This window comes from Dromiciops gliroides, chromosome 1, assembly GCF_019393635.1.
Source record: "Dromiciops gliroides isolate mDroGli1 chromosome 1, mDroGli1.pri, whole genome shotgun sequence".
Classification (NCBI taxonomy): domain Eukaryota; kingdom Metazoa; phylum Chordata; class Mammalia; order Microbiotheria; family Microbiotheriidae; genus Dromiciops; species Dromiciops gliroides.
The window spans coordinates 318,453,825-318,472,799 of NC_057861.1; positions in this window are offsets into that span (position 1 = coordinate 318,453,825).

Genomic DNA, 18,975 nt, shown 5'->3' on the forward strand with positions numbered 1-18,975 from the left:
GATCATCCCACCATGTGGTAGCAAGCAGTGTTACAACCAGCCATATAAGTCAAGTCAGAGCTGGTTATTACCTCTGCTTCCCAGTTCATTGAGTTCTTCCATAATCTGGATTACTTTGATGAAATCATGTTCTAAAATATTAAAGATCAGTTATCATATTGAATAGGACCTTAAAACTCATCTGATCCAGTTGCATCATTTTACAGGTAGGAAATGGGTCCAGAAAAGTCTAGTATCTTGTCTAGTGACACAAAGCATGTGTTTGTCTAAAATGAGATTCCAGGCCAGGTATTCCTAATTCCAGGTCAAGTATTGTGTCCGTTACTAAGAGACTTAGAGAAATTAAATTACTTGCCCAATGGCAAGTTTATGGCTAAGCCAAGACTGAAAAGCTAGGTCTCCTAATTCTAATCTGGTACTCTGTTAATAGCAGATCAATGAACCAGGGAGAGAAGACAACGTCAAGGATGTTCAGTGGTCCTCACCATTGAGCATCCTTGAATCTCTCAGCTAGGGAATAATTATGTCTGCCTTATTTCCCTAGAGGGCTGTTGTGAGGCTCAAGTGAGATAATATGTGTTAAATTAAAAGCACCATGGAAATGAAGGTCATACTTAGAATTGAAAGCAGAAGAGCCAGAACTGACCTTAGGGGTCACTAGTCTATTCATTCAGTGAACTGAGACCCAGGAGGAATGACTTCCCCAAGGTCACACAAGTAGTTAATGGTGAAGGTAGGACTAGTAACGAGGTCATCTCAACCCCCTCCTACCCTCCCAATGCAGTGCTTTGTCCATTCTGCTCAAGTAGAAGTAGAAAGAGTCAGGACTGGTAGCCACAACTTCTATTTCCTAGCCCTGTGCTTCTTTAAAGTGGTTAGTGAAAAGACCAAAACTTACATAGCCAGGCTTATATGGTATACTTGTAAAGAGTCATTTGGAGGAGTTTCACCGAGATCTGTGGTGATGCTTACCATTGCCAGGGACTCTTATCATTTCATTTTGGTAATGATCTTCAGAGCTTGGGCCACATTCTTTCAAATATCCCCAGTGGAAGCAAATCTTCATCCTTTTAGGATGGGTTTGATTTTTTGAAATATCCACAAGTCTTTCTGGGTCAAAAATAGTGACAGAGGGGGAATTTCAAGCTGTGGAAATGTTTTTTATGAGAAACGAATTGAACAAAACCTATTTTCTTGCCTGGTTAGTAAATTAGCTCTATCACCAATCCTAACTCACCAGGGTGACTTCTTTGAAGCAGAGCACCCATTAGGATGGATAAGTACTGGCTGGTTTGCCAGGAGATCAATCCAATTGCTTTATAATCACCTCACTGATTATACAGGTATACCAATACCTGTTCTTCCTGCGGAAATGGCCTAGGTATAAGTAAGTTGGGGCAGGCTCCCTATTGAGGAAGACCATTTGGTGGGAGATACTGGTGTTGTGGTGTGAGAATGAGATCTGGAACAGCTGTGTAAAAGCTGTACTTGTAGACCTGCCAAAGTTACTCCATGCCCTTGCTTAATCAAGGACTCGGAGCAAGAAGACCATGTACTGTAAGACTTAGACCTGGAAGAGCATCTTCAATGAACCTATGAGAAGGGATAAGGCAGGCATTTGCAAATGCTATTTTAAAACAAATCTCATTTTACTGGCACACTATTGACAAAAAGGTATATAAAATACAAGATCCCACGGTACTTATTGTGTGTGGATGGCTAAAAGTGTTTTATTTGGCAGGGGTAACAGCCAAAATCACTTTGTTCCATGACCCTTTGTTTATTAAAATCAAATAGGATGGAGATAGCTAGGTGGCACAGTGGATAAAGCACTGGTCTTGGATTCAAGAGGACCTGAGTTCAAATCAGACACTTGACTAGCTGTGTGAGCCCGGGCAAGTCACCTAACCCTCATTGCCCCACCAATCAATCAATTAAAATACAAAATAGATAATTTTAAAAAATCAAATGAAACATAAAACAGAGTGGTGGGTGCTAGTGACAGGTGTTCACCACTTTGGTGGAGGATGTAAAGTACAGAGTGAAAGAGGGATTCCCTATGTGTGGTGAGCATCTTCTCGGTGCTCCTGCCTCAGAAGGACTTTGTGCTGGCTGCATCAAGACCTAGAACCGTGCATATCCTCTGGAACAAAATCTATAACCATTCAAAAGTGTTTGGATTAACTATTCACACAGGAAAAAAACCAAGCAGATGAAGAAGAATATCTCTTGTCTTTACTTTGAGACACAGTTTGGTGGACAACCTGTAGAGCAGGTTCAACAACATAAATATTCCAAAGGACAAATATATGAATAATAAAATAAAGGAGGAGAGGAGAATAGGTTGGATTGCATCTGTTTGGCATTTAAAGTCTTTTACAACTCCTTCCGAGCTCAGTTTAAGAGTCACCTCTTAGATGAGACCCTCCCTGATGCATCTAGCTATTAGTGCCATAAAATACTGGACCTGGAACCAGGAATTAGCTGGATGAATCACTTAACCTCTGTCACCCACAGTTTCTCATCTGTAAAATGGGGAAAATAATAGCTCCTCACAGGATTGTTGTGACAATAAAGTGAGATAATTTATTAAGAACTTGACAAATCTTAAAGTATTACATGTTAGTTATTTTTATTTCTATACACAAATGTATACACACACACACATATATATGTATGTATATACACACACACACACACACACACACACACACACACATATATATATATATATATATATATATATATATATACACATGTTGTCTTCCCTGGTTATAAGTTCTTTGAAGGCAAAAAACATTTTTTGTCTTTGTACCCTCTGGTGCCTAGCACAGTGCTTCACACATTGTGTGTACTCAATGAAATATTAAGGAATAATTACTAATAGGTAATTATTATATTACTGTTTATTACTAAGAAATAAGTATTAATTGAATGATTGACTATCTTCATTTAGTCCAACCCAAACCTGAACAGGAAATTCTTCTACATCATCCTGAAAAGCTAGGTTATTCAGACTGTAGTTGAAGATCTGTAAGGGGGGATGGCCACTACTTCTCAAGGCAGCTGATTCCTCTTTTGGACTTTTAAAATTATTAGCAAGTTTTGCTTGATACTGAACTGAAATCTCCCTCTCTCCATCTTCCACTTCTGCATTCCAGAGCTAACCAAAATATGTCTAAAGCCTTTGCCACATGACAGTCCTATGGTTTAATATCATTTTGGGGGCTTGGGGGGGCAATGAAGGTTAAGTGACTTGTCCGGGGTCACACACCTAATAAGTATAAAGTGTCTGAGGCTGGATTTGAACTCAGGTCCTCCTGAATCCAGGGCCAGTGCTTTATCTACTGTGTCACCTAGCTGCCCCTATATTGTTATTTTTTAAAAGAATTAATAGATATTTTAAAAATCTATCTGTTTTGATTTCTAATATGACAAAATATCGGAAGATAGAACCCATATGAAGCAAAGTTCTTTGGAGTCCTCAATACATTTTGGGAGTGTAAAGGAGTCCTGAGATGAAAAAGGTTTGAGAGAACTGCAGCATTAGCCTGTAATTACCTTTCTGGATCTTAGGTCTGCTATGCAACATATTAATGTTCCCTCCTAGTTTTGTGTCTTCTGTGAATTTGGTAAGTATCAAATTATTTTATCTGTGCCTTTGTCTAAATCAATGATAAAAACTAAACAGCATAAGGAACAAGGAAGATTACTTAGTCATTTCATTAAGATCTCCCTCCAAGTTCACATCAGCTCATTCATGGTTACTTTTGCATTCTATTATTCAAATTTCAGATACAACTAACTGCCCCAAGTCTAACCAACATCAATCTCTTCATCTTCTCTATATGTTCACTATGAGAAACGCAGTCAAATGCCTTGCTGAAATTCAGGCGTACTATATTTAAATATTTGTTGTTGTTCAGTCATTTCAGTCCTATCTAACTCTTCGTGACACCATTTGGAGTTTTCTGGGCAAAGATACTGGAGTGGTTTGCCATTTCCTTCTCCAGCTGATTTTACAGATGAGGAAACTGAGGCAAACAGGATTAAGTCACATGCCCAAGGTCACCCAGCTACTAAGTGTCTGATTCTGGATTTGAACTCAGGTCTTCCTGACTCCAGGCCTGGTGTTCAATCCACTGTGCCACTTGACTGCCCTTTTTAAATATTAACCTGATGTATAAGTTTAAAAAGGAAACAAAGTTAGTCTGATTTAACCTGTTACTGAAGAAATCATGCTAGCCCTTAGTGATTGTTCTTTTCCTTTCTATCTCTTTAATAATATGTCCTAGGATTTTTCTAGTAATTGAAATCTCATTTGCTGGCCTTTATACAAATTGTACTCTTCCTTTTAAAAACAAAAAAAAATTAAGACATTTGCTTACTTCCACTCCTATAGCACCTTTCCAATTCTCTTTCATTTTTCAAAATCATTAACAGTGGTTCAGCAACGGCATCTGAGAGTTCTTTCAGTATTCTGAAATGTATTTTTTCTCAGTGTTGGTGACTTGAACTCATTGAAGGAAACTTAAGTATTACTTAATATCTGCTCACTTATTTTGGTTTTCTACTCCATATTAAGCATATTCTTCCTATCTTTTCCAGAATGAAAATCATTCTCATTTTAGAGAGAATGGCAAAGTAAGAAATACTCTGTTTCTTGCCCGTGGTTTGTTATCCTCTTTGAGTAAGGAATCCTTTCTATATCTGGTTTTTGTTTTCTTTTGGGTTGGTTTGGTTTTTTTGCCTGCCCCCATGATAGGTAAAGGGCAGCTAGGTGGCGAAGTGGATAGAGCACCAGGCCTGGAGTCAAGAAGACTCCTCTTCCTGAGTTCAAATCTGGCCTCGGACACTTGCTAGCTGAGTGACCCTGGGCACATCACTTAACCTCTGTTTGCCTCAGTTTTCTCACCTGTAAAATGAGAATGATAATAGCATCTACCTCCCAGGGTTGTTGTGAGGATCAAATGAGATAATTCCATAACACTAAGTGCAACGCCTGGCACATGGTAAGTACTATGTAAATATTATCAAGCTATGGAGTCCAGCAACAGAAAGACAGCCCATGTATGAAGTATGGGAGGAAGATATGCCCCTCCTCTTTCCCCTCATCAGGGGAGACCCAGGGGTGGATGGACCTTAGAAAGAGGCATCAGAAGGTGAGCACTGGGAGTGGGGCTGAATAGCAAAAGAAGAAGAGCTATGAGCTCAAGGTTTTGGGGGCCAAGCAGCCATGAACTATTCTCCAGGCCTATTTCTTTTTCTTTTCTTTTCTTTTTTTTTTGTTGGGGCAATGAGGGTTAAATGATGTGCCCAGGGTCACACAACTAGTGTCAAATGTCTGAGGCTGGATTTGAACTCAGGTCCTCCTGAATCCAGGACCAGTGCTTTATCCACTGTGCCACCTAGCTACCCCATCTCAAGGCCTATTTCAAAGTACCAGGAAATAGCCCTGGGGGCTGGGACTATGGTTTTTGGTTTGTTTTGTTTTGTTGGGGTTTTTTGTTTGTTTTGTTTTGTTTTGAGGTTGGAATCTGATCTGGGTATGGCAAAGGAAAGAGACTAGACAGAGCCGTCATTTGTGCTAAGAGAAGATGTGGATTGGTTGCAGGTGCCCTGGGTATACAGCCAGAGATAATGGTATGAATGGTGGCCAGAAAGGACATAGAAGGTTTCTGATCAGTCCAGGGTATCTGGAGCATAAAGTAGAGTAGGGTGGTATTATAACTAGAAAACGAGGATGTATCCCAGTTTGGAAGGTCCTCTACCTGAGGTCCATCCCTCAGGTGTATATTTGGGGGCTTAGAAAATCCCTTTTTTTTTTCATCACCATCTTCCTATATCATTACCTTCCATTCAGAAGCCCCATTTCCCTTCCTTACTCTGCCATGTCTTGCTCTAGGAATGGTAATGAAGTCAAATACATCTATTGCTTCTAGAAATGGCAGATTAGTTGACTGGATGGTCAAAGATGGGCAACTGCCATCCTTGTGACTTCCCAGAACAAAACACTCCTCCCTGATAACCACTCCCCTATTGTCTGCCCATCTGGAATGTAAGCTCTCATTCTTCATTCATGATCCAACCATGGAATAGGCATTTAAGCTAAGATACTCTTATAGCAAACTTCTTTAGCCTTTCAACATAACTAACTCCCAGGTCTCTTACAAGGACATTGACTCTCCTGAACGACATTATGAGAACGGGCCTGTAGAGCTTGGACATGAAGTGGGAGGAGAAGGCTCTGGGATCTTTAATAAAGAAAGTCAAGTCAAGTCAATATGCATTTATTAAGTACTTACTGTGTGCTAAGCAATGGGCATATGAATCAAGGCAAAAATAGTCCCTTTTCTCAAGATCTCACATTCAAATAGGGGAACCAACATGCAAACAAGTATGTAGAAACAATATAAACATACAATAAATTGGAGATAATCCCAGAGTGAAGGTACTAGAATGAAGGGAGAATTGAAAAAGGTAGAATTGTAGCTGAGACTTGAAGGGAGTCAGGAGGTGATGATAAGGAGGGAGAGAATTCCAGTCATGGAGAACAGCCAGGGAAAAGACAATGAGGTTGGAGATGGAGGGTCTTGTGTAAAGAACAGCAAGAAGTCCAGTGTGACCATTGCCACTGGATCATAGATTTTATGGAGGGGAATAAAGTGTAAGACTGAAAAGGCAGGAAGTACAAATAAATAAAATGTAAGATTGAAAAGGTAGGCAGTGAAGAGCTTTTTTTGTGGAGGGGGGTTAGAAATTTCAACCTCAGACTAGAAATCTTTTTTAAAAAATTTAATAGTATTCTATTTTTCCAATTATATGTAAAGATAATTTTCATTTTTTAAAAGATTTTGAGTTCCAAGTTTTTCTTCCTCTCTCTCTGCCTTTCCCCCTCCCTAAGATGGCAAGCGATCAGATATAAGTCATACATGTACAATCATGTTAAACATATTTCCTAATTAGTCATGTTGTAAAAGAAGAAACAGAAAAAAAGGAGAAAAACTACCAAAAAAGTGAAAATAGTATGCTTTGGTCTGCATTCAGACTCCGCAGTTCTTTCTCTGGATGTGGAGAGTGTTTTTTTTTTCAATATGAAGCTTTTGGAATTGCCTTGGACCATTGCGTAGCTAAGAAGAGCTAAGTCTATCACAGATGATCATGACACAGTGTTGCCGTTACTGTGTACAATGTTCTCCTGGTTCTCTATTCACTTCACTAAGCATCAGTAGTGAAGAACTTTAAAAGCTAAAGAGAAGGGGCAGCTAGGTGGCGCAGTGGATAGAGCGCCGGCCCTGGATTCAGGAGGACCTGAGTTTACATCCGGCCTCAGACACTTAACACTTACTAGCTGTGTGACCCTGGGCAAGTCACTTAACCCCAGTTGCCTCACCAAAAAAAAAAAAAAAAAGCTAAAGAGAAGGTTTTCTATCTTATCCTAGGGGTAATAGGGAGGCAGTGAAATTCATTGGATGGTTGGGCATAGGGGTAGGGCAGGACATAGTTGGACCTGCACTTTAGGAAGATCACTTTGATAGCTTAGTGGAAGACAGACTAGCATGGGGAGAGACTTGAGACTGGCAAGGGGGGGGTCATGGGGTCAACCAAGAAGTTATTGCAATAATTCATTTGTGAGATGATGAGGGTCTGCACCAGGGTAGAGGCTGCATCAGAGGAGAATAAGAGTGCATATATGAAAAATGCTGGGAAGGTAAAATCAACAAGACTTGACAACCGATTGGATAAGGAGTGAGAGAGTAAAGAGTTGAAGATGATACCTGGCTTGTGAGCTTGGATGACTGGAAACATGGTGGTCCCCTCGATGGTAATAAGAAGGAGTTATTGAAAGGTCTTACTAGCATGGCACATGGAAGAAAAAAAAAAAACTCTGGAAAAGCTTGCTCCTCTTTTTCCAGGAGCCTTCTTTTTGGCCCTGGTCATGCTTCAACTTTTCCTTTATTTGCTGCTATCTGAGCAGGATTTGGAGGCTGCCTGTCCACCAGAGCATTGCACGTACATGATTCAATTAACCTTTAAGGTAGCTCGGGAAGTTTGTGCGAGAAGAGATCCTCACATTAATTGGCAGCCTGACACAGACAATTAAGTCTGATCAGATGAAGAGGGCATTGGGGACATCATTAGCATCCTCTACTGAAGACTATATGGTGTGTAAAAGTTGTTTAATTTCTGCTGGAGAAGGAAGAAGAGTAGGAAGCTGCTTCAAATTCCCTGCATTTTCGGCTTATTAAATATTTCATTTCCCCACTGTAGGCATTAAACGAGCCTGGTGTTTGGGCCTGTGAGCTTCTTCGCATCTTTCTTTTACAGCGCTGAAATCCACCCAGTGATCGTTTCTTAGTTATTAAAACTTTGCATTAAGCAAGAGGTGTTGTGTAAAAACAAACAACCATAGAGACAGATGGAGAGATTTCTATGAAAGAAAGAGCTTCAAGTTAGATAACTAGCTAGGGGTGGTGTGGTTGGGTGGGGGGTCTGGGGGACTAAAAGAAATGATGTTAAGGTTTGGGGAAGAGTAACAGGCTTACTTTATGGGAAATGGGCATTGGAGAAGCTGGCCTTGACTGGGGATAGAAGGTCTGGCAACTGGGAGAGGGGGAGGCTGCTCTCCTCCAGAGGCACCCTGCTTTGCCAGATATGAGAGCCCCATTCTCATTGAGGCTCACCAAGTGTTCTTCCTCCCACTACTTTAACAGCTTCTATGATTTCTGTTTCTCCAGGAAACATTATTTGAAAAAATATAGGGATAGTGCTGCTTTTCTTTGAAGGAAAATTCACACATTGTAGCCTTTCTTTGCTCTCCTCTTTTCTTCCCCATGTTCTGGCCTTCTTTTTATGTTCACCACTGACAAATATATTTACCTAAATAGATTGCTCTGATGTAGAGAACTCCCTCCACCAACACAGATTACTATAAATCTATGACTTAGTGGGGGAAGTCCTAGGGAGCTGCTACATAAAAGTAAAGTGACTTGCACAGTCACACAACTAGTCAGTGGCAGATATGCCATCTGAATTCAGGTTTTCCCATTTCTTCCAACAATGCATCCACTAATCATACTGCTTCAAATTTAAAAAAAAAATATTGACTTCATGAGGAGGAGGAGTAAGAGTAATAATAGTCATCATAGAAGTAGTAGTAGTCATCAGAGTAGTGGTGGTAGTGGTGGTGCTGGTGCTGGTGGTGGTAGTAGTATTAGTAGAGGCAGCTAGCTGGCACAGTGGATAGAGTGTCAGGCCTGGAGTCAGGAAGACTCATCTTCCTGAGTTCAAATCTGGTCTCAGACACTAACTGGCCGGGTGACCCTGGGAAAGTCACTTAACCCTGTTTGCCTCAGTGTCCTCATCTATAAAATGAGCTGGAGAAGGAAATGGCAAACCACCACAGTATCTCTGCCAAGAAAACTCCAAATGGAATCATGAAGAGTTATCACAACTGACTGACTAAACAAGTAGTAGTAGTAATAGTAGCTGCTATTGTCATCATTGTCTTAGTAGTATGACCATGACTACTACTAAGATTACTATGACTATTACTACTACTAGTAGTAGAGGCAACTTGAATAATATTTGGCCTTAGAGTCAGAAAAACATAGGTTCAAGTCCTTCCATGACATATATTGTCTCTGTGACTCTAGGTACCTCTATGTGGTTCAAGCAACTCTATAAGTTGCAAAGAAAGTTTAGATCTACATTGTTGGTAGAAGAAATTTCTTACTGGGAACTCCCTCTGTTGGTGAAATCATTGGTTCATTAAAAATGTACTTGTTACTCAAATACTTGTATGTATCTTTTATTTGATAAATGTAGACATTCTCAACCATGCTGTGTATCACAGCCTGTCTGTGCCTGACCAACTTGTGTTGTTCTTGTCCATGCCCTTCCGTAAGATTGCCACAGGGGGTCCTCCCAACATGACGGGAGCTTCCTTAATTTCTCTTGAGATCACAAACATACAAATGGAGGACACAAACCATTCACCACTTATCATTTGTCTATTACTTATTACTCTTGCCTTGAGACCAACACATGGGGAAAAAGACAGATACCCATGGTTCAGAATAGGATTTGCAGGTATATGGATAACCCACAGAGCTTGTCCATCAGTGTGTGTTTCTTTACACATATACGCACACACTTAGATATATGCACATATTCACATATATATATATATATTTGTGAATACAGATATTTTATATATGCATGTTTACATATCCATACATATTTATATATATATATATATATATATATCACCTATCTCTCTATATCTATATTGGTCTCTACCTCTCTATCTCTCTATCTATCTGTTTCTGTGTCTATATCATCTATCTCTATCCTGATATCCCGGACAAATGCTGCAAACAAATAAGAAGCCAGGCCCAGACTTTAACAGGGGAAGCAGAATGGTCTAGATTGCCTTTGGGAAATCACAGGGCTCTTTTAAAGATCCCAAACTTCTCCCAGAAATAAAGGCCCCTCTTTTTAACCCCAATACTCTAATTGGGCAGCTATATGGCTGTGAGTGTAACACTATAGCTTCAGAAAAACTAAAAATGAGCATCAACCAGAGAGCAGTGGAGAGGTTCATGGCAGATGTTAGTAGAAAGCAATCCATTACAGCTGGAGATTTACCAAGAAGAAAGGGAGTAAAGAATGTCATCAGAGAAATATTTCAGGGGAAACATGTATTAGTCTTTCAATACGATAGCTCTTTGAAATATGTATATTTTTGTCCTCCAAGGATCAGTGAGGACACTCCCTCCACCTGTGTTAATTGCTACTCTTTTCATGCCTAAGGAGAACATTTTGCTGAGTTTCTGTGCCCCAAAACTCTCCTTACTCTGTGGTTAATCTTCTGGTTATGAGGCTCTTTAAATCAAAGCTAATCCTTAGATGATCAAGATATCAGCCCACCTACATGAAAGGTCTCTTCATTTTGCTAGGTCCTGCTAGATCTTACTCCAAGAGTATGTGGATCGTGTGAAAACCCAGGGCCCTTCTGTGCTACAGTGAGGCATTGAGAGAGGACTTCAGTAAAGGTTGAAAGATAGAGAGCGATATACAAATGTAATATTATATTATTTTATTTTTGCAACATTATCTCCATAATACTCTTCTTCAGAATCAAATCGATCAACAGGAGTCAGGAAGACTTGAGTTCAAATCCTGCTTCCGATATTTATTAGCTATGTGACCCTGGGCAAGTAAGTATATGGAGTGTTCAGGAAGACTAGTATCTTTGGTGTGAGGGCTTGCTGAGCCCTTCAGGGCTGCTCATTCATCTTTGGTGTCCCCCTGTCATCCAACTCTCACCTGTGGCTCCAAGAAGCTTCAGCATGCACAGAGGCCACACACTGGAAAAACCATCTCAGCAGATCAGCCAAACCAGGTTGAGAGTAACAGACAGACCCCAAACCCATCAGTGAGTTAGGGGATTATCTACCCCAAACATGTGAAGACTTCCTCAGGCAGAATGAAAAATGAGAACAATTCGTTCCAAAGACCACGCTGGTAACTGAAGCAGGTGCTGTGGAGCACTTAGGGCTTGGTCAGTCAGACACAGGACATCAAGGTCACCCACTGCATCCTCAGTCATTGCCAGTCATCCTGATTTTTGTCTTGACCCTTAACTTTGAAGAAAGTGAGGCTGACAACTTTGCAAAACTCGGCCTCACTTAAATCCAATTCATGGGCAAGTTAAGACAACAACCCATGATGTCATTGGCCCTCTTCAAAAACAAAGGACAAACAACATTTATTATATCCTTTATATACAGACAATATGTATATCTCTTTGCATATAAAAATTAATAGGGGTCTAACATTGGTGTTCTAACCCTTAGTGACTGCCTTAAGATGGTAGAAGAATCATTCATGACCTTGCAAGGCCAGTGGGAGAGATTCAGTTCAATCTAATCTAATCCAGTCCAATCCAATCCAACTCAAACAACACTGAATAAGCAACTACTGTGGGCTGACTATCATGCAGGGTTTTTTTTTAGGATGAAAGGATGGCTGTCAGCACTTCACATTTCTCCTTAGCAGCCAGTCCCAAACATCCGATAAACATAAGTGTAAAGAAGATGCAGGTTTAAGAGATGATCAGGTCATGAATCAGGAGCCAGATTTTCTGTGTGTACCCTCAGCCTTTCAAATTCCTTATTCTACAGTCATCCCCCCCCCAGAAACATTCTGGTATGATTTACAATGCCAGCAGAGCGGATGGAATAGCAAAGGCAGGAATAATGAGGATGGTGATGATGGTAATCATCATCACCATCAAGGAAGTGATCATTTATAGTGCTTTTTGTTTTCAATTTTCATCTTCAATCTGCCTCAAACAAAACATTTGCTAATTGATCCTCCTGGCACCTCTGTGAGGTAGGTAAGAATTAGCATTTCTCCCCAAGAAATATCTAGGTTATTAATAGCTGAATGGGCTATATAAGAGTCATGATGAGCTTTTCCCATCAGAAGCCAATTGTTACCAACACAGATTCTGAGCTCACCTATTGACTCCACAGGCCACATGAGAGTTTCCCTCCCCTGCTCCCCCAGATACAAGCTGTTCTGAGTTCTCCAGGGGCTGATTATCCAGTGTGTGGATTATCCAGGCCCCAGACCAGAGGGGGTTTCATGTGTATGGGAAGTCAGGTCACCCCTCCATGTAGGGTGGTTTGAGGGGAACCTTCCTCTGACCCCTAAATAGTTCTCCTACTGACCTGACAGAGTCAGCTCAACAATTTAGCAAGCATTCATGGAAACATGAAGACCTAGGTTCATGCCTCTGGCATGTACTGGCTGTGAAACTCTGGCTAAGTCACTTAACTATTCAGTGTTTGGGTCAACTCTGTAATACTCAGAGTTACAGAGAAGGTGCTAACCTATACCCATAGGAGTTTTTTTCATCTGGGAGTTCTCTATAAAAATAAAATCACAGGTCTAGTCCCTATCCAACTATCTATAAGGTATTCCATCCCAACTTTCATCTCTTTATTGTAGACTAAGCTACCTGAAGATAGCAATACATGAGCAGGAGTGAATCTGATTGACCCTTACTTTTCTTCTTGTCCTACGGTATTTTTCCCTTCTTAAGTCCAAACAGGACTTAGAGTTAGCACCCTTGGGAATATACATGACCCATCCATCCCCTTTTCTTATTTACTTCCAGAGGAAGTATGGATGGTAAGGGAAAAAAATCCGTCACTATTTGGACAATAGAGATGCCAAACCCTCACAACTGGGAGAAGGTAGTTATGGAAAGTTCCAGGGCTACATCTTAACTCTCACCTTGCCTTTATGTCAGTCACCAAGTCCTATTAAGTTTTCTCCTCTTTTCTTTTCACCTTCTCCTCTCTGATCCCATGATGATTATCCTAGGCCAGACCTTCATTGTCTCAGTCCTAGATTAGTGTGATAGCTTTTCAGTGGCCAACTCTGACTTCAGGCTCTTCTAACCTATCTTTGGAACATCTGTGAGATTCAACTGCCCTGGACCACCATTTTATCCCCTGTCCTTCTGGCTTGACTCAAAAGCCTGCAATGTCTATTTTATTGATTCCAAATTCATCCACTTGACATTCAAAATTCCATAAATCCTCTCTGATTCTCCCACCTCCATTTGCCATGCTCATTACCAGATATAGGCCTTTGTTTATACCATTCCCTTCACTGGAATACCTTTCTCTCCCCTCCTGTACGCATCATTCAAAGTCCAGCTCAAACCCTATCTCTTCCATGAAAGCCTTTTCTAATTCCTCCAGGCCATAAACATCTCTTCATTGGAAGGAATCAGTCTTTCCCCTTATGAAGCCTTCCCTAACCACTCCAGGGCCTGGAGCCCTCTGCCTTTTGTGAATGCTTTAGTCTGCTTACTCTCCATAGTACTCATATGTAGCACTTATCCTATGTACACTACCTTGTATTGTCACTTTGCTCTTTCATATAGATATGTATTCTCTCCTCGGCTAGAGAGTAAGTTCCTGGAAGACTGTGACTTAAATTGTTTTTTTTTTTGTTTTGGTTTTTTTTGCGGGGCAATGAGGGTTAAGTGACTTGCCCAGGGTCACACAGCTAGTAAGTGTCAAGTGTCTGAGGCCGGCTTTGAACTCGGGTCCTCCTGAATCCAGGGCCAGTGCTTTATCCACTGCACCACCTAGCTGCCCCTTTAAATTGTTTTTTAATTTAAAAATTATTATTTATTTTTAAGTTATTTTTTAAAATTAGAGTTCCAAATTCTCCCCCTTCTTCTAGTCCTTACATCATCTATTAAGAAGGCATCATTTATACATGTGAAATCATCCAAAATACATTTCTGTATTATCTATATTGTAAATAAGCAAGAAGAATAAAGTGAAAGTAATATATTTTAATTTGCACTCAGAGTTCATCAGTTTTCCCTCTAGAGTTGGACTGTATTTTTCATCATGAGTCCTTCAGAATTGTCTTGGATCATTGTCTTGATCAGAGCAGCTGAGTCTTTGGTAGTTGATCATTGTTACAATATTGCTATTGCTGTGTACAGTGTTCTGGTTCTATTCACTTCACTTTGAATCAATTAATATAGGTATTCCCAGGTTTTTCTGAAACTATCTCCCTTATCATTTCTTGTAGTACAATAACATTCCAACAAAATCATATACCACAACTTGTTAAGCCATTCCCCAATTTATGGAAACCCCTTCAATTTCCAATTCTTTGCCAACACAAAAAGAGCTGCTATAAATATTTTTGTACATATAGGGCCTTTTCCTTTTGCTTTGATCTCTTTGGGATATAAACCTAATAGTGGTATTATTGGGTCAAAGGGTATACACAATTTTATAGCCCTTTATGTATAGTTCTATATTATTCTCAAGAATGTCTGGACTGATTTACAATTCTCATGTACCCCATGAGACCCAGCACACTAGTTGTTATTGTTCAGTTGTTTTAGTAGTGTCTGACTCTTCATGATTCTATTAGGGGTTGTCTTGGCAAAGATACTAGAATGGTTTGACATTTCCTTCTCCAGCTCATTTTACAGATGAAGGAACTGGGATTAACAGTGTTAAGTGACTTGCCCAGGCTCATACAGTTAGTAAGTGTCTGAGGCCACGTTTGAACTCAGGTCTTCCTGACTCCAGTCCCAGCACTCTATCCACTGTGCTACCTATCTGCCTGTGTGTCTAATAAGTGATCACAAAGAGATGTTATAAGCTTTATCCTAGGTTATAAACTGTATGAGTATAAGGACCTTATCTTATTTATCTTTGTTTCATCCCCAGTTTCTGGAACAGTACTCTGTATTCAGTAAACACTTAATAAATATTTCTTGAATTTAATGAATGAGTGAATGAATAAGCAAATGAATATATGAATAAGTGAGTGGTTAGGAAGTAGATATAATTTAACATCTCTAAAAAAGTTTTTTTTTAAATGAGAGTGTATACTTTTCACTTTTACTGATTGAAAAAAAAAAAACTCAAGCATTTGTTAGGTGCTTAGTGTATGCCCTGTACTGGGAATTCAAATCCAGGCAGAAAGAAAGACAGTCTCTACCCTTAAGGAGTTTTCATTTCAATGGGTAATGAGTGAATACAACACATAAAAAGAAGATTAAAAAGCAAGAAGATTTGAGAAATGAAGGTACCCAGCCAGGAAGTATGATGGTGAAAGTCCAAGAGAGTCAGGAATACAGTATGAACAGGAGTAAAGAGGAAGAAATTATTCAAATCACAGTAGAAAGGAAAGAATTTCTTGTTCTTTCTTTTTGTTTAAAGATTCTGAGATTCTGGGACAGGTGACCAAAGTTGTTGTAGAATACACTATGCTAGGGATGAAGTTTTGGGAAGAACTACTAAGAAATGGTGTTGGACAAAACCAGTGGTTTTCTAATCTACTCCAGTCACCTTTTGGCCTCTTTTTCCTCTTCTATTACCCCAAGATTATAGGACACATCCTTTTACAGCAATTTTTGGACTCCTGGTTGGAATCCCCAAATTGCCACTAGACTGGGAAATTATGATGGTTATAGTGAGCTGACTCAGCAGACCCAGGCATGATTAAGGAGACTGAACTTTCTTCTGCTTTTGTGGTCAAGACAGACAGAAGGGAGAGCTATTACAAGCCCTGACTATTGGACAAATGAAGGGAATAGTCCCTAGGGTTCTTCCTATGACTTCTTCTTGTAAGTAATCAAGATGTTAATTAAATCTCCTGGCATAAGATCTGAAATGGAGACAAGTTGTCCTCTGGGTCATGGCTGTGATTTTTCTTTTTTTTTTTCTTTTTTTTAGTGAGGCAAATGGGGTTAAGTGACTTGCACAGGGTCATACAGCTAGTAAGTGTTAAGTGTCTGAGGCCAGATTTGAACTCAGGTACTCCTGACTCCAGGGCCAGTGCTCTATCCACTGTGCCACCTAGCTGCCCCATGATTTTTCTTTAATCCTGTCACTTGAAGTATACAGTTCACTGTAAGTCTTTGATCCAAAGCTGGATGATCCTTTGTCAGGGATGCTTTAGGGAAGAAGGGTGAATAAAATACTGGTCTTGGAATCAGGAAATCTTGAGTCCAAATCATACCTCCAATGTTAACCAGCTGTATGACCATGGGGAAGTGATTTGAACCTCAGTTTCTTTATCTATAAATGGGTATGATCATACCTGTCATACTTATCTCATAGAATTGTCATTTGACTTAAGTGAGATGTATAATTCAATTTACTAAATGCTTATTAAACACCTACTATCAATCAATCAATATTTACTAAGTGCTTCCTATGTGCCAGGTACAATGCTAAGTGCTGAGGATACAAAAAGAAGCAAAAGATATACCCCTGCCCTCAGGGAGCTCACAATCTAGTGGAAGAACAAAATATTCTGCCAGCCGCTGGTATACAAAAACAAATTCAAAATGTGAAGTGATTCACAAACCTTAAGGTGTTACATAAATATATATCATCACATGATGGTGATGTCGATGATGATTCAAAAAGAAGGTTAACTAGATAATCTCGAAAGTTCCGTCAACACATAGGACCCTATGATTTAGAATAGAAGGAACCTTAGTGGTCATCTCATTCAAATCCCTCCATTTCAAAGCTGAAAAAATTGATGCACAGAGAGTTCAAGTAACTTGGGCTAGTTCATGCTGGTGGGAAGTTGCAGTCAGGATTCAATCCCAGGCTCTCTTACTCCAAATCCATCTCACTTCCTACTGTACCACATTGCCTCTTAGTTCTATTTCCATTTGCCTGCATCTTGCCTACCATGCTACCTGGTTTCTCTGAATTTTTTTCACTCTGCTAAAGCCCTCTTCCAATGCCTCATCATGGTTTGAAGGTTACTCTGTGTCCTCCGAGGCCATGTCAGCAGAGCATAGGCTCTGGCATCTACTACTGAGTTGGAAATGAATGATTCAAATATAAGGCCAGCAATGGACCTCATGTTGATCATCCAAGAATCAGCATGGTTAAAATTCCATAAAGTTAGTGATTTCCATCACTAAATTGACTATAGGGTAATGAATTTTTAGAAAGGCTTCTCTGGCTAAACGTTTGGTACCTACTTTGCTGGACTATTATGAAGAAAATTCTCTGTCAAGTTTAAGGTACTATATACAGGTTATGATGAACAGGATATTATCAGAAAAACCTGGAAAGACCTACATGAGCTGAAGCAGAGTGAAATGTACTGTATACAAAATAACAGCAATAGTGAGTGGGGCATGATCTGCTGGGAAGCATGTAGTTATTTTCAGCAATGATCCAGTATAACCCTGAAGGACTTATGAAGATTGGAGCCCATCTGCAGAGTAAGAACTAATAGTATCTGAAAACAGATGGAAACACATTTAAAATTTTTTTTTCTTTTCCTCTTTGACAATTCCTTAATCTGAAGTTTTGGGGTTTTTTGACTGTTTTCTCTCACAACTAGCTAATATGGGAATTTTCCCATGACTACTCATGTATAACTTATTTTGAATTGCTTGAGTTCTTGTGGGTGGGGGGTGGGAATGGAGGGAGGAAGAGAAGTTGGAACACAAAGTTTTAAAAAATTGATGTTAAAATTTGTTTTTACATATATTTTGGAAAATAAAATTATATTCAAAGCAAAAAAAAAGAGAAAGAAAGAAAGGCTTCTAAGACTTACCAAGTTATAAAGAGGTTGTGATCTGCATAGTGAACTTACTAATAAAACCATACTAGGTGCCAGCAACTCAGAGACAAACACATAGTACAAAGTGAAATATGCAAGTCTTTTCACTGGGTTAGCTTGATTACACATTTGGTACTTCTCCAGTCTTGTCACTGGGGCAAAATGTTTAATGCCTTGGGAACATAAACCCAATGAGAGTTCCTACAGTCTCTGCTCACTTAGCCAAAGCGTGCCTACCCAGTGTCCCTCCATCATCCACCTTAGTAGTTCTTCCCCTATGCAGGGTAAATGATCTTTCCTTTGTAGTCATTCTGTTTTCCTATAGGCTAAGATTCCCTGGTCCCACCCAGAGCAGATCTAGTTGTTGTCTTATGAGATTGTATCTACAACTATTAGCAGGGCTGGATCTAGGCCACACTTAGAAGAAGGGTCTTCAGGGTCTCGCTCACCTCTGCTGTTGTCTTATAGCACTCTCCCACCCCAAGACCTCATTTACTTATGCTAACCCTTACTTGGGCCTTCCCTCCAAAAAAAAACATGGCCTAGACATCTCTTCTCTCCCCACCTCCTCGATCTTTACCCAATTACTCCAAATGTGACTTTGCTTCCCTCAGGGTCCTGTTCTGCTCTTGGATCATCTAATAAAATAATTCTGCTAAGATATAATGACTCTTAGTGAGTTAACAAATTTGCATTTTAACAGAAGAGGCCTTCAAAAAGTTAAGTTTAATGGTGGGAACATCAAGCACAGTGACAGTCATGGACAAAGATGGTTTAAAGTAGGCAGGCCTCTCAAAGCCCCTCAGGAGATAATAAACA